The 17,403-nt window shown below is 25.3% G+C and overlaps 1 protein-coding gene across 1 annotated transcript in view; it reads left to right on the top strand.

Annotated features, from left to right (window-relative positions):
* Positions 1-17,403, top strand: part of LOC111612841 (PP2C-like domain-containing protein CG9801) — a 61,322-nt gene that overhangs the window by 7,883 nt on the left and 36,036 nt on the right. The gene's annotated exons all lie outside the window — the stretch shown is intronic.

Genomic DNA, 17,403 nt, shown 5'->3' with positions numbered 1-17,403 from the left:
TTCCGTTTTATATGAATTCCATGTTGTACGAGTCACTTAGATTTTACAAATACGTGAGCCGTTCACAGCCCGCCACACGTATTTGTAAAATCTAAGTGACTCGTACAACATGGAATTCATATAAAATGGAATTATCAACAGTGTTATGGGGGTCAACTGTATATATATTTCTTCAAATTGCCATTTATGTATGATTAATGATAATACCATTTATAAATGGTATCAGATAGATCTCATCTGTCAAATTGTTTCTGATTACTGTACTTACCTAAGCATTTACTAAATTACTCAGATATAGGTTTAATATTACTATATTAGAATCTTATGCTAAATAATGTATGTTGGGAATAAAGTCATTTTCATATTGTTGAAGTTTTTTAATTAAAATGTAAATCCTATTTATATATTATTGAAGAAATTACTATTATAATGTAATGTTTTGATTGCAAAGAAAATATGTAAAATGAGAAAAAATGTTATTAAAATTTCATTGTTATCAATGTTTTAAATAATTTTCACTGATATAAGCAGAATTAGATAAAAGAAATTTTACATCTGTTTGTTTGCTTATTTTTTGAATATGACTTTTCTTTTTTGTTCTAGAAAAAATGCCAATCATCAGATAAAATTTCTATATAGAAAGCCTTGATTTTAGTCATATAAATTAATAAATTTGTTTACATTTTTAAAATATTATTTTAAGAATCATATGATATAGTATCATAATATTATGACATGATTAAATTAGAAAAACAGAAGGCATAGCACTAATTAGTTTTAAATGACAAATGCTTTCTTATATTAAAAAATGATCAATTGATAAAATCATATGTTATATTCTTTTTTAATATTGCTGACATAACAAAGATAGAAAAGAGGAGTATTTTAAACATGTTTTTGTGTATTGATTTGAAAGAAGAAGCATTACCTATGATTTTATCATCTAATCTTTCAGAAAAAACATTTGTAAATTTCTTTGACTTTATTTATCATAATTTTGTTTCATATTTATTATATTTTTCAGAAATTTATAAAATTTTGCAAGTGTCTTACATTTGATTTTAAATAGAAAAAATCTTATTACATGATGTAATACTTGGTTTCAGTTACATATCATATCACATAAAAGCTTATCATTTGTAGAAAAAAAGAGTAACTATAAATTTCTTCACTACTGAAATAATCTATAAAAATTCTCTTATTAATTAAAAATCAATAATTTAATAAATCATATCTCAGGATTTAGAATGCATTAAAAAATAATTACTCATAAATAATAATTTTATAAATATTATGGAAAGAGATTTTCATAAAAATAATTTTTATTAATACTTTCACTAAATTTTGATAACATACCATGTTAGCACATTAAAGATGAACATGTAGATTATATCATATATACATTCATTAAATGCAGTTTGGGTTAATAAATATAATGTGATTAAAAAGTTTACAAAGTTTTAAAGCCAATAAAATTTAATTTTACTGAGGAGTTGTTAAATAATTGACCAGAAGGTTGTAATCATTTTATGACAGAAATAAAAAATAAAACTGCTGTGGAACAATAACTTATTCAGTTCTGCTTGAAATAATGAAATATCAGTATCCTGATATTTTAAATGAATAAAAAATAATTTTTATAATTAAATATTTACAATATTGCTGAAATTTTTCATTCAAAATATTTTTAAGGAATTAAAAAATATATTTTTTATTGCATATTTTGAAAACTAATTATTATGACACTTGAAAGGATCATATTTAACATGAATTATCAGAAAAGACTAAGCAATGACCCAAATTTCTAATGAAGTGAACATTGTTTATATTATTTTTATTAAAGTGTTTTAAGATAAAGAAGGAAATAAGTCATTCTTTGATTTTATTTGTGATAATCTTTTCAAATAACAATATAAAATTTTATTATAAAATATTAATCAAATATCAAACAAACACTTGGATTTTTTTTATCAGGCACTAAAGCTAAATAATCACTAAGTAGTTTGGAAGGGAATAGGCAGTAAGGTTGCCATCTCTTGTTAAATTTAATAATTAAAAATAAATAAATTAACTTTAGAATATTCTAAAATTCTGAATATTCTGGAATATAGCTGTTTGATATTTGATATAATTATTTGGTTGTATTTATTATAAAATATTAATTATTAAAATAATTGCATATTTTGAATGTTATCTGTAGTAATTTAGTTTTAATATTTAAGAACAATGGAACTTTTTAGGTTAAATTTTATTTTTGATTTTTTTTAAGATAAAATGTTACTCATAATAATAAATGATGAATTCATATGATTAATTTATTATTTTCTATAATAACACAATATTATATGCATGCAAGTTATATCAATGTATATAAGTTAAAGTATATTAATTAAACAGTTACTTCCTCAATTCTCATGAGAGAGATTACAATCGATTTATCTAATTAGATAATCTGACTGCAAACAGTAGCCAAGTATCTGAAATTTTATCTTTTTGAAAAGAGGCCAAAAATTGATATTTGTTAAAAGTTTTAATTTCTATTATTTTTCAGAAATAATATTTCATAATAATTTTATAAGTTTAATAATCTTAAAGCATAAAACATTAAGATTAATATAAATGAAAGACTAATTATTTTATATTATGAAGAGAGAGAAAGAAAGAAATGATAAATTTATTTATACATAAATTAGGGATAAATATTCTCTGACAAAAATAAAATTTAAAAATGTTTTTATGTTTTTAAAATGTTTTCACAAAAAGTAAGGAAAATGATTGAGAAAATATAGTATTTAAAAGTATATTTTCTTATTTATATTCATCATGCAATAAATATTTAAAGAAAAAATACATTAACATCTATGTAATAATGATTTATGTAATAATGATAGTAATATAAATAAAAATATATTTAAAATAATTAATAAAGTAATAAATTTGATAGAAAGTTAAATACAGTACAATCATTCATAAAATCAGTAAAACATAAACAATTGCATCTGCATCATAATGAATGTTTCATTTGTATGTGTAAGGACTAAGAAGTGCTAACCAAACCAATAACATTGTGTTTCATGAAAAATACTGTATTTCCTTGATTAAACTCTGGTTTTCAAGCAAACTCTGGGGATTAAAAGTGCTGTTAAAAATGAATCCCAGGTTTAAAAGCATGGGAAACATGTTGAAATACTGAGAATTATAAGATAATGTAACTTAGAGTGACAGATAAGAAATTTAACTAAAATTCTTTCTTCAGATTGTCTCTAGTGAGACATCAGTTTCTATTCTAAGGTTCACAGAAATATTTTTGGAAATAAAATTATAATATTGTTGAATATAGACTATGGGAAAGTCTGGACTGAGTTTATAAGTCAACTGGAGGGTAATTAGAAATACTTAAATTGGAAATGGTTTAAATCAGAAGATGGTAATCAAAATCCTGATTCTGTCAGCATCATCAAAACAGAAACGAATGATAATATAACAGCCAAAGTTAACTGTGAAAAGAATAGTTATTTCAAATGTTTTAGCTATAACCCATAATTTCAATAAATTGTTTTGATAGATTGTGAAAATAAACAAGTAATAATGTATTTCTTTCAATTTTTACTTACTCATCTCTTTTTTTAAGGTAATAAATACCAGGATTTTAAATAAACCCATGGGGCATACATATGCTTTAAAAGTAAACCACCTAGATTTAATCAAGGAATAAAATTACCTGTATCATTGGCTTGATTATTTAGTTGCTTGCCACCTAGATGCACTCTATAGGCCTATAACATAACAGTTAAAAAATTGTTGATAATGAAATATAAAGATTACTATAATAGAAGATTCAGATCTGAAAAAAATGAAAAAAGATTTAATATGATATTAGACAAAATATCAATATGTAAGCGATTTAAATACAGTAGTGTTATTTTCTACGAATTATCACATCCACAGAAAATAATGGTGTTTGAACTATTTACATATTGAGATTTTAAAAAATGGAATAGAAGCAAAAGGATAAATCATAGAAAAATTATATTTACAGAATAGAATACAAGAGAAAATAAGTTGGAATTACAAAACAAAATTCTGTAACTCCAATTTATAATACACATTTATGGATTGTGATTTTAACCTTTCAAAAAAGAATTGAGAAAATTCTTTAAATTATATTATAAAGTTTCTATTCTGACAGACTTTTAAAGGATAGTGTGATTTTATTTCAAATGATAAAATAACAAGCTGTGCAAAAAATCTGAATAAGCCAGTGCATACAAAATTTCATTATTAAACTTAAGAATTAGAAAAGAATTATTGTATATTTGGAAAAATGAGAATATTACAGCAAATTAAAAGCTTAGATAATATAAAATATGAAGAATAGATAATAAAATACTATTTTTATTATTTTAGAATATAAAAATGTAATGAGATTCCAATGAAATTGTTTCATACAGTTCCCTTATACTATTTCATACAAATAAAATTATGTTGAAAACAATTTAATAATAGAAGCATTCTATTTGGAGAAAAGTAAATATCAATATTAATTAAAAGTAGTATTGATGTTATCCTGTTTATATTTACTTGTTAGTTTTCTATCTTCAAAACTATCATTGTCTGCATTGTTATATATTCACTACTCTAAATAAATGAATATTTTTATACTTTTTATGAAAATGTCTTTGATAGAAAATTCTAATTAAATAATATTCATAAAAACTACAAATTCTTTATTTTGAAGTTTATAGTAAATATCTTTTTGAAGATAGCAACTTTAAAGTGTGTTTTATCAATTTTATTAATATTTATCAACATTTTATGACACATTAGAATAACATTTAGATAGTAATGTAATATACATTATTAGATAATTATTAATTAGTTAATTGTATATGTTATTTATTTTCCATAATTGCAATTATAAACTTAATTGATGTGAGTTTAATTAAATATGAATCACAGTAAAATACAGTATATAAAATAATTTTTTCAGAAAAAATTAAGGTACAAAGTACAAATAAATTTTAGATATAACCACAAAATAAATATATTATTCTAAATGATGTGTTAAGTCTATGGCCAAATATATGAAGAAAAGACCTGAGATATTTGTGCATTAATTTTACAATATATATTTATATGCAGATGATATCATTCTGAATATTTTCTTTATATATATTATAAAATATATTATTTAGAGAAGCATCCACTCAGAGCAAATTCATGAAAGCATGACTTGTTTTCTTATATTCAGATAGTAGATTAAAACAATTACAGATATTTCAAAAAAACAAAAATTAAATTGCTAGTTTTAAATTTTATATTTACATGGATCTGTCATTTTTATACTCTGTGCAACAAAAGTTATAACATTTACTATACATGATATGTTGCTATAGTGTATTGACATTTTGTTCTGAAGATAGTATTCCTAGATCTGTACAACTGGATTAAAGGACACTTAAAATTAGATTATTGTTATGGTTTTCTTTGGACAAATAGGCATTAAGTTGCCTTTACATGTTATTAGTTCAATACATAGTTGATAACATAGTCATTATTAGTATCATAATAGTTATTGGTGTTAACCAGTTGTTTTGTTATTTTGCTCACAGTGCAATAGTTTAAATTGCTGGCACTTCTTAGTTCAATTAATTATCTGTTAAAGGTTTAAGCAGATACTCTGTAGTTTAATTACAAAGAAAGTACATGAAGATTATAAAAATAAACTTTATGGTTAGCATTCATATTTTTGATTATCATACAAACTGAATTGCAAAGTTTTAGAGTTAAGTAATATTTACAAATATACCTGTATCTATGTCTTCTAGTTAGTTATTTTTTTACAGTTTCAAAGAGACTAAGAAATATCAATATTTTTGAGAAAACTGTAGTTACAGAATTTTGATTCTAGATATGTTTTTAAGTAGTAACTGCAAAGCTATACAAGGTTAGTATGATGTATCTGTAATTATTACTTTGTTTGTTGGATGGATTTGATTTTGATTCTGTTATTCATAGAAGAATAATAATATAATTCTATACAGAAGAAACACCATCATAAATTAGTGAATAATTAAAAATAAAGTAAATCCAATTAGAAACATCACCAAATGATCACCTAAATCAAATTCTCTGATAGCATCATTATCATTGAAAAATATTATGTCTATAATGAAACTGAAGTTCAGTTATTTTTTATTAGTTGAAATAGCTCCTAAATACAATTTAGGGATATTGATTTTATTCTGACTTATTTTGTATTATCAATTACTTGTAAGAGAAGACAAATTTCAAACGGACATCATACAAAAAAATGAACTTTTAATATGCATTGTGAGAAGTGTAGATGTATAGTGATTCAAATGATTAAAATGATTGATGTCCCTCTATAAATGATAGAAATGTGGTTCAAAATAATAAACAGATGTCTAGAACTGATGTTTTTCATAGGCAATGCATAGATCACTCAAGCATAAGCATTTATTTTATATGAATAAACAAATTAATTGTGATTGCTGAATGAGATGATAAAGAGATGCTAGGAAGATTTTCACAGAAAATTCAAAGATATGTTGTTTTAAATTTTTTATGTAAATTTTTGTCAAATTCAAGTACTTAAAATTAATGATTGTTAAATATAAAAGTATTTTATAAATTTTATAGAGATATTATTCTTTGACTGTTTAGTTAAGAATTTTTTTTTATAAATAAGATATCTGTTACATATTGTATCTTATAAACTTTTGTATTTTCAATTATAAAATTTTAAATTTTCATGTAAATGTTCTAAATTCAAGGAAATAGACATACTGCTTGTTTTAAAAGGAAACCAAAAACTTAGAATATATTTCAGATATTTTCATACTATAGTTTTTGACTGGTATCAGCTAATTAAACAAAAATTTAAATGTTTTAAACAATCAACAAATTGCACAACCACCTGGAACTTTTAGTTTAACACACTGTATATTAAAAACAGGAAAAAAAACTGTAAAATGATTGAATTTATAACTAAGGCTGCCTTCATTTTACACCAGTGATGTGTTTCTGCAGGAGGTGTAGTGTAAATAAAATTGGTGTAAAATAAATAATTTTATTATGGAATAAATGGAGATGTGTTCCAGGGATCTGTGAATGTGTATATATACATTTATTTCAATAAATATATTTTATTGAATTAAACTTATTAGGGAATTATAACTTATTAGCCAAAATCAATGATTCAATTTTTATACAACTGCTGCTGTTCTCATACAGCAGTGACACTAGATGAACTTCTATGACGATGGCCCTTATTTGAGGGTCATCCATTGATGATAGGCTAGGCTGAAGATCATGCATCTTTGTAAAATATGAACAACAGAATTTTTAAATTAATAAATATAAAATTATTCCTACAAAGTTTTTGAGAAAAGAAAAGAAAACAGTAAAAAGTATTTGTGTTAATAATTGTTTTTTCCCCCCTTAAGTTATTTGTTGTGCCATTTCTTTCTTTTTTCTTTTATGATAAGATGCTAAAGCTTCATTTTAAACATTTTTCTTACACAGTCACTTTGCTCTCATTGGAATCTATTTCACAGTACATCTTCAGTTAATGAGTTGACATTAGCAAGAAATTGTTTGTCATGTTATTAGCTTTACATCCTGGTTCGTTATTGTTTCTCTTCCTTTGTCTATGTAAATGTTCTACCAAATTTGTTAATTCTTCTAAATAAACATTTGCATTTAACATTTGCAAAAAATATTCTAAGTACACATTGTGAAAAAAAAATTTTTTTAAATAAAATTTGAAACCAGTGTTGTTGTCAGTTGGTGTAAATTAAATATAAACATCCAATAATCTGATTTTTTAGATTAATGCCACATGATTGCTGAATTTCATTGGACTATATCTAAATTAAAGCAAAGATCAGACAAATGTCTGGGTAATGTAACTTGCAATGCTTCTGCATGGCAAATGAGAATTGTGGGTTCAAGTCCTGCTTCAGGCCAATTCTTTTCTTCCAGAATCTTCTAAATTAATTATTAAATATTAATTTCATTATAATTATTAAATTTATCAAGAGATGGTATTTAATGTCTACTTCTGGGCCAAATTATTTGAAATTTAGCTAGTAATTAGTAGCATTATTATAGCGTGATATAATCCAGCAATTATTTGATTTAAATCAAACCAATGTAAAATGAGGTAGCCTGTATTAAAAACTGAATTTTTCTGACCTTCCAAAAACATCCAGAGAACAATTTTGTATTTTTGTAAATTCATTTACAAAAAACAGTCTTTACACTCATTGATGACCTAGAATGAAAAACTCATAAATAAAAATTTGTGATATTTCAGAAAAAATGAAAAAAATAATACAGTAGAGCCTCGAAAACTCGGCACTCGATAACCCGGCACTCCGGATAACTCGGCCACACCCTAGCAGGGCAAAAAATCCTTAGTTAATTAATTTTCATTATTGGCAGCTTTATGCCTCATAAAGTATTTTTCTGGGGTCTGTATTATCAGGAAAATTACTGTACACAGTGTATTCATTAATTTTCATTTTCATGTAGTAAAGGTTCTATGCCTTCATAAACGTCGTACTTTTCCTTTGTTTAAGGGTATTTGGGCAGTTTATTCTCTGTTGTATTCTCAAGTAAACAATACATACAAATACAATACAGTATTTTCTGAGGAAACACTCATACTTAGTTTTTTTAACCCCATTCCCGATAACCCGGCATTTTCACAAACTCGGCCACCCTTCGGTCCACATTAGACCGAGTTTTCGAGGCTTTACTGTAATAATTTTTTGATTTGAACAATTAAAACATTTAACAGTTCAAAACTTATTAAAGCCAAGATTTTTATGTTAAAGTGTGTGTTTTTTGGATTTTAAGTGGTAAACTTGGCATACAGGCTAAAAAATAATTTTATTACTTATAAGGTTTTTACTCTAGGTCACTGATATTTTGAATTTTCTTTTCTTAGTTTCATATGATTATATATGGCACATGAAGTTTTGACCTGATTGGTGAAATTGATATCTTTGATAACTAGCTCGATGTTAGGAATAATGCTCTCCGGATTTTCAGCAAATTTTGATCAGCAGATATATTAATTGTTGTGATTTACTTGTTAAAATAGAGTCTGTAACTATTCATAGCAAATACAGTACAATCTATGTATTGATATAGAAAAAACTAGCAGACAACCTAATACATTACATGTGGGAATAAAACATTGGAAACATGAAATATATCCACGCTTCCAACACTAATATCAACTAAAATATGGATTACAAAATTTCTTTGTATACCATATAAGGTGGTAAATGCAATAGAACTTTAGTCCTTCTGGTTACTATACTTTGGCTCTCAATGAATATTTTTAAATGCTTGAAGGACTGTGAACAATTCTTAGCAGCATAAATCTGTCCATGAGCAAAAACAGAAGAGTGAAGGTAGGAAAGCTATTATAAATGATCAGTAGACAAAGTGCAATAAATTTGTTGGGCAGAGCTTTTTATTAGGGTCACACATTCCTTCAAAAATTACATACACAGATGGCTGAGCAGTTAAGATGTCACCCTACTACTATTGAGGGACCAAGAAACAAATCCAGTTGGGTTGAAAAAAAAACAGAAATTTTTTAGGGGTAGTCTGTCCTGGATATGTTGGTCCCCATTCTTTATCACCCAGTCACTCCAAATTTCGATGTTGCAAAAAATTTCTTATTGATTCCCCATACAAAATGTACAAAATGATAGAAAAATTTCAGAAATTTGATATCTCTAGAATGGATAATTGAATCTGAAAGGAAAACCTGTTACACATCTACAGACCCATGTTATCAATCAACACCTAATTCATTTATATCTGTTGAGAAATTCAGCTAACAAAAATCTTTTTAATATAATATAATATATAGCTTATGCCATAATTTTCCTGTTTTTGAATAATTTTTTAAAAAATATTTCTTCTATTCTTGCACATACATTACCTATCATTTGTAAAATTATTTGGTTATTGATATACAAAACATATTTTGTGAGTAACTAAAGTCAGTATAATTTGCATGAGCATTACACACAATTATTTACCATATTATATATCTATTGTGTATATTAATTTTGAAATCCTATTTTTCAGTTCAAATTTTAAGTCATGATTTCATTTATTTAAAAAAATATAAATGGATGGATAGCAAAGTTATATAGTTTTTTAATCTATAAACAGTAGGATTGAGTCTTAAAGAATTCAAAATACATGTTTGTTTATTTAAATGTTTTCGAAGCTTGTTTTTAAAAACATTAAGACTTAAATAAATAAATAAGTAGAATAGCATCTCAGTAATAAACTTTTTAAGTGTCTACTGCATCATATATATATATAAATGAATGATTTATTTAAAATTTATCCTATAAACTCAATAAATATCAATTTTATATCATGTATGAATAAGATTTTTATATAACTATTCATTACCCAAATGAACAATAAGCAAGCAAGTAATGGAATATTTCTAAATGTAATGTTTATAATGAAGAAAAATTGTTTTCATTAGAATTGAAATAAAGTATTTTTCACAATAATTAAGCTATTTGTTTAATCATTACACGGATGACATTATTTTAAATGTTAATTAATAAAAACAGTTGTGTTTTTGTCATTAATCCTACGTTACAAAATATTATAATTTATATTAAATTATTTTTGTTAATTACAGTGTATTTACAAATTGAAATATTTCAGTTTAAACTAATGATTTATTATGTATTCATAATATTACACTGTTTTATGTATATAGAATGTTAGATTCAATTTTAAAATTTAAATCATTAATTATAATAAATTTATTAATTATGATATGGTAATGACAAGAACAAAGAATTTAATCTTAATGGTATGATTATTTACCAATTGATCACTAAGAGAAGCAACCACTTATGATTGGACTGCAACTTGAAAACCTTGTAGACCTATAAATTTCCACTGTTGTCTGTCCACACATTTGTGTCTCTTTCCTTAATCTCGAGAACAATGTTATATAAATGAAATTTAAGATCAGATATAGAAAGCTTAGGGATAGGAGGCCCAGTTAACTATATTTGAATTTTGGATGCAACTAGAAGTCACATTATTTCAATTCAAAAATTCTTCCCTGTAAGGAGCTAGATCAAGGGTGGCCAACAGTTTTTGCCCCCGGGCTGAATTGGAAAGAAAACTTTTTACACAGGCCGAACCAAAGGTTGCCCTAGGAAGATTTTGAGATGGTGTGAGATCTCATTGTGGTGTCACCCTGTAGAGACTGAATTATAGATAGAGATTACAGATATAGTAATACCCTGAACTTACACGATAGGTGGGACCGAGTGATAACCACGTAAGTCGAGGTATAAATTTGCAATTTGTATAAAATGCAAGTCGGATGTATGTAAGCTAATAAATGTTCTCGTTAATCTTGTCTCGTCTTTTGATTTGTTCACAGTTACAAGAAATCACCACAGTCTCTCAAGTCTCCGTAGATATAACAAACACAGAAATAAATAACACAAAATTAATTGTAGCTATGTGTCGATTTCACGCGACACATCCGAACATGTAAGCTGAATAATAGTGTGGGTAATCAAGAGTTGCGTGGCACTCAAACAAAAGATGAATCGACGCGATTTGAAAATTGCGTAACTCCGAGTTCACATAAGTTAAGGTATTACTGTACATTTTCACATTATCACGCTTTATCAACATTCTACACTATACTTATGATGAGATTTGTAATGGAGGGTTAATTCTAAATGCACAATCAGTTGTTGACCTTTTTTTTTTATTCTTTTAGGCGTCAGAATTTTTCATTGATCTATTCAGACTTCAGTAGCGCTAATTGAAAGATTGATCGCGGGCCACATAAATTCATTAGACGGGCTGGATCTGGCCCGTGGGCCATATGTTAGCCATGCCTGAGCTAGATAGATGACAGCATGACTGTTTTGCTAACAGGAAAGGTGTGATGTACAGAGGCAAGACACTACTAATTGAGGTGGAGAGCATATATTTTATATTAAATAAATTTAAAAAATAATATTAAAAATTACAGACAAGCATTTTAACAATAAATAAATAATTGCTTATTCAGATACATTTTGTACTTAATCTTATTCAGTGGTTTGCTTATACTTGATGAATCAAAGAATTAAAAACAAGATTTTTAAAAATTAATGATTTTATAATAATTGTTTTTTTATGAATAATCAAAAAAAATTTTTTTTGCTATTTCATTAAAAGTACAGGTGAAATTTTATTATTTAAATATTGTATTTAGAAATTTTAATAAATTTTTATTCTTAATTAATCTTTATTCAGTCATTTTGATAATGCATTTTATATACATGAAATCAATTCAGCATTTCAAGTTGTTACAGTACTGTACAATGGATAAAATTCTATAATTTTGTTTCTATCTATGGTATTTAACAAATGAGGTCAAGTTTGAGGTGGGATATCTTGCTGAAAAAATAAAAGGAAATGTTAACGATGTTGACCTTCTTCATTCATTTCATGAATTCATTTATTGTATTTTTATCTGTAATAATTGAGTTTTTTAAAAATATAATTAACTTTACCAAATGATTAATAATTATTTACGAAATTATACAAAAGTAAAAAAGTCATTATGTATTTTTATTAAAACATAATTTTCATTCAAGGCTATCTTATAATGATATTAAAAATTTTGTTTGAAATTTCATTTTGTAGATGTTATAAAAGAAGTCATTATAAAATTCTTAAATATCAGAATTAATAGCCTAAATCAAAAAAAAATATATTAATATTGAAATATATAAATTTTTTTTAATTTAATTTTTCATATAATTGATCTATTAATATTAAATCTATAAAATTAAATCTGTCAAGTAGTTAATGATCTGTCATTATTATAATGTTTCATAAGCATAACTATATGAATTATGAATATTCATTTTATCGGTTGTCAAATATATGCTTACTATCCCTAGATAAATTGATTTTCTTACTATTTGGAATTGTTCCAGACATTCCATGGCTTGCTATATAATTACACTGTTTACTTAAAATTATTTAAGGAAAAATTATATTAATTTAAGCCTTAAAGTAATTGTGGTTTTCAACATTTTCTTCTACAATCACTGAATGTCAAATATTCTAATTATTATCTTACAAATTATTATAAAATATTCATTATGCTAATAGTTTATTTAATTATTTTGTTTAATTCAAAAATTAAAATTTTAATGTGTATTTTCAAGCATATTATTTGATGTATGTATTTTTTTTTATTCTCAGTAATTTCATATTGTTTTTCATAATTTTATAGTTTTTAATAAATTTTATATAATCAATATATGATGGTATGATGAAATTTTTAACTTGAAAGATTGCCAATAGATCTAACAAAGAACTTAAATCAGCAAAATTATAATGATTATTTTCAATTTGCTAAACAAATACTTGAGCAAATAAGTAAACAGGAGAGATATCTTCCTAACAAAATTCTTAAAAGAATTAGCATTCAGTGATATTAAAATTAATGTAATTAAAAGTATTGAAAGCTAATTTGATCAGTTCATTCAAATATTGATACTAAACTAGAGATTTCTCTTGAGTTAATTTGGTTAGCAAAGAGACAAAACTAGAATTAAGTAGAAAAGTATCCAAAAAGTGGACAAAGTAAATTTTTCTTGTTGATTTTTAAAACTAGTGAGGGCTTTTTTTATTTTGTAATTTCTGTAATTCTCTAATACTTTTTCCCATATATTTTTATTTATGCAGATTTTTTTTACTGATTAGTTTCTAGTAATGATGATAGTAATTTATTATGTAGTTAATACATTACAACTAATTATTTATAAGCTATTTAATTTATTAATTTTTAACAAAAAACTTATTTAAATTTGTTAAAATTAGAATTAAATATAATTCAAATTCAAATCAAACCTTTATTCATATTAGGCTCTAGCCTGTTACACAGGGAGTTGTTATTAGTACGTTTATATCATATTAAGTCAAGTGATTAATGAATCCCGACTGGTCGCAACAAATTTGTTAACATAATTATACAGTTTATATATTGTTTCTATGTTGGCTGAGTAAAAAAAACTATACATCGATTTTTTCAAGGTATAGTCACTTAGGAAATGAATACCATATCTCTGTCTTAAATCTTTAGCCTTTTCACAACTACAAATGAAATGAAATTTTGAAAAATTATTGTTACATCTCAGGCAGACATTATTAGAATACACAAAATTTATTATTAATCAATATAACATCTTTGTTAAGTCTAAGTTGAATAAAGAATCTTTTGATGTTAAATGGTAAGTTTGTCGATATATAGTTATTGATGTAAGGATATTCCAGTATCATGCGGTACCAATCTAGTGATTTACATAAATGAATATCTTCAATATCGTGAGATAATGAACTTTCCAAAACATTCCAGATTAATTGAGTACTTTATTCTTCACTTATCTCTGGTGTTTCCAAAAACGGCCATATGGAAACCCCATAACTATTAAATACTTTAGTCAATTGACTCACCAGTTTCTATTCAGATCATTCAATAAAGATTTATAATATAATTGTTTCAGTAAGATGGTAGAAAGCTGTCCACTATCCCTCAACTTCACCAGGAATTTAATACATCTTTTTATAAACATTGTACTTAATTAAATTTATTCAGCTCCAACCTAAGTGCACTACCAGGTACTGTACATTAAACTCTAATGAAAATATTTTACGTATAAATTTATTCTGAATTACTTCTAGTTTCTGATATTTAGAGAGATACTAAATTGGAGAGGCATAAGTTACTGCATTTATAATAATAGTTAAACAGCTTAAACTGAACTTGAATATTTTTTAGCTTGATCATTGAAAACAACTTCACTGCATTGTTAATTAGCTTGTTTGCTTTAATCATGGACGTACTAACTTGTTTATCAAAGGATAGAGTAGGAGTTAAAATAACCCCCAAGAACTTGATTTCATTCACCATCTTTAGCTCTTCCTTATTAATATAAGAAGCCATATTCTTCCTGGGGAGTCTAGTCCCATTTCTAAAAATCATTATATATGATTTGCTAGTGCTGATTTTAACTTTTAACTTCATAAAATAAGTCGTCAATGCCTGAATTTTTCTACTCAATACAGCTGCAGTGGGAGCGATTATAACAATATCATCAGCATAGGAGATTGAGTGTACAATATATTCATCAATTATGAACCCGTCATCATCTCTATCAAAACAATAGTTTATATCAAAAGTGTAGAAGTTAAAAAGATGAGGAGACCAAGGGTCTCCTTGTAGTAAACCCTGATATATCTTAAAAGGTGACCACTTCTTGTTATCTTGCTTAATGATTGCATCATACTGACCAAACAACGAGCTTATAATTTGGGCCTCGGCCCAATATGGTGAAAATTATATGGCCTTTTGGAGGAACAAAGAGACATATTTTATTGAATTCATTCTGGCATTCCAAAATTATTCCTAATCCAAAACATTCAGATGGTTTTTCTTTAAAGTACCATTAATTTCTTATCTTAGTATGGAATTGTTTCTAAAGTACTGTACTTTCCCTCCTCCAAGAAGGGTACATGCTTCAGTGGCCTTTCAAAAACAAATCAGTTCTGCAAGTGAAATCTTATTAATTAAAAGTGGTTGGAGAACATTATAACCACTCCATCATTAGAAGTTCTCGGCAAAGGTATGGATCATTTAAAGGATATTTTAAAAATCATCATGTATGAGAAAAAAATTGAAACCAGACTTTAAATCTGTGTCAGACTTAATCTCTAAGAAAAACACTTTACTTTGGCAAAAATTTGTTGTTTATCAGTATTATCTTAAAATATCTAAAAACAATATATACTTTTCTGTTTTTATTTGCAGTTGATTCAATATTTTCTTCTTAAAACATACAGTACAAAAACAAAGCATATTTATGTTATTGAAAAATAAATTATCTATATATTCCTTTAACTATTAAAACATAATATTTTAAAGAGAATAAAATGCCCAGGTTTGAGTAAATTGGAAAAATATTGATTTCTATTTTTAGTTAATATCAAAATACAGTAATTACTGGTATACATAATTACATAATTACCAGTGGCGTGCTGATCTATTAATATTAAATCTATAAAATTAAATCTGTCAAGTAGTTAATGATCTGTCATTATTATAATGTTTCATAAGCATAACTATATGAATTATGAATATTCATTTTATCGGTTGTCAAATATATGCTTACTATCCCTAGATAAATTGATTTTCTTACTATTTGGAATTGTTCCAGACATTCCATGGCTTGCTATATAATTACACTGTTTACTTAAAATTATTTAAGGAAAAATTATATTAATTTAAGCCTTAAAGTAATTGTGGTTTTCAACATTTTCTTCTACAATCACTGAATGTCAAATATTCTAATTATTATCTTACAAATTATTATAAAATATTCATTATGCTAATAGTTTATTTAATTATTTTGTTTAATTCAAAAATTAAAATTTTAATGTGTATTTTCAAGCATATTATTTGATGTATGTATTTTTTTTTATTCTCAGTAATTTCATATTGTTTTTCATAATTTTATAGTTTTTAATAAATTTTATATAATCAATATATGATGGTATGATGAAATTTTTAACTTGAAAGATTGCCAATAGATCTAACAAAGAACTTAAATCAGCAAAATTATAATGATTATTTTCAATTTGCTAAACAAATACTTGAGCAAATAAGTAAACAGGAGAGATATCTTCCTAACAAAATTCTTAAAAGAATTAGCATTCAGTGATATTAAAATTAATGTAATTAAAAGTATTGAAAGCTAATTTGATCAGTTCATTCAAATATTGATACTAAACTAGAGATTTCTCTTGAGTTAATTTGGTTAGCAAAGAGACAAAACTAGAATTAAGTAGAAAAGTATCCAAAAAGTGGACAAAGTAAATTTTTCTTGTTGATTTTTAAAACTAGTGAGGGCTTTTTTTATTTTGTAATTTCTGTAATTCTCTAATACTTTTTCCCATATATTTTTATTTATGCAGATTTNAACAATCCATTTAGTTAAAATTGCTCCCTACTAGCGGCTCTAGGATGGAATCAGAAACGGTCTTGGTAGGTGTGCAGTGCATGTATGCGTGCCAAATCCCGAGGGTGCCGATACTGGTTAATGTCAAATGCCTTTTTTGTCGCATCACTAGGACGCGACAGGGTTGTTATAAATTTTAAATGTTTCTCACCATAGCTGTAAAAATCTAAATTTGTTATTAATTAATTAATTAAATTTAACAGTCATTTGTTTTCTAACTAATCTGTTTTAAGACCAGGTGTCCATGGAAATTTCCAAAAATTAACAACTTTTAGTCACT

The sequence above is a fragment of the Centruroides sculpturatus genome, unplaced genomic scaffold, assembly GCF_000671375.1.
Source record: "Centruroides sculpturatus isolate CEXI.00-Female unplaced genomic scaffold, Cexi_2.0 scaffold112, whole genome shotgun sequence".
In the NCBI taxonomy this organism is placed as follows: Eukaryota; Metazoa; Arthropoda; class Arachnida; order Scorpiones; family Buthidae; genus Centruroides; species Centruroides sculpturatus.
Note: the sequence above shows the minus strand (reverse complement) of the source record. Positions and strands in the feature narration are given on the sequence as shown.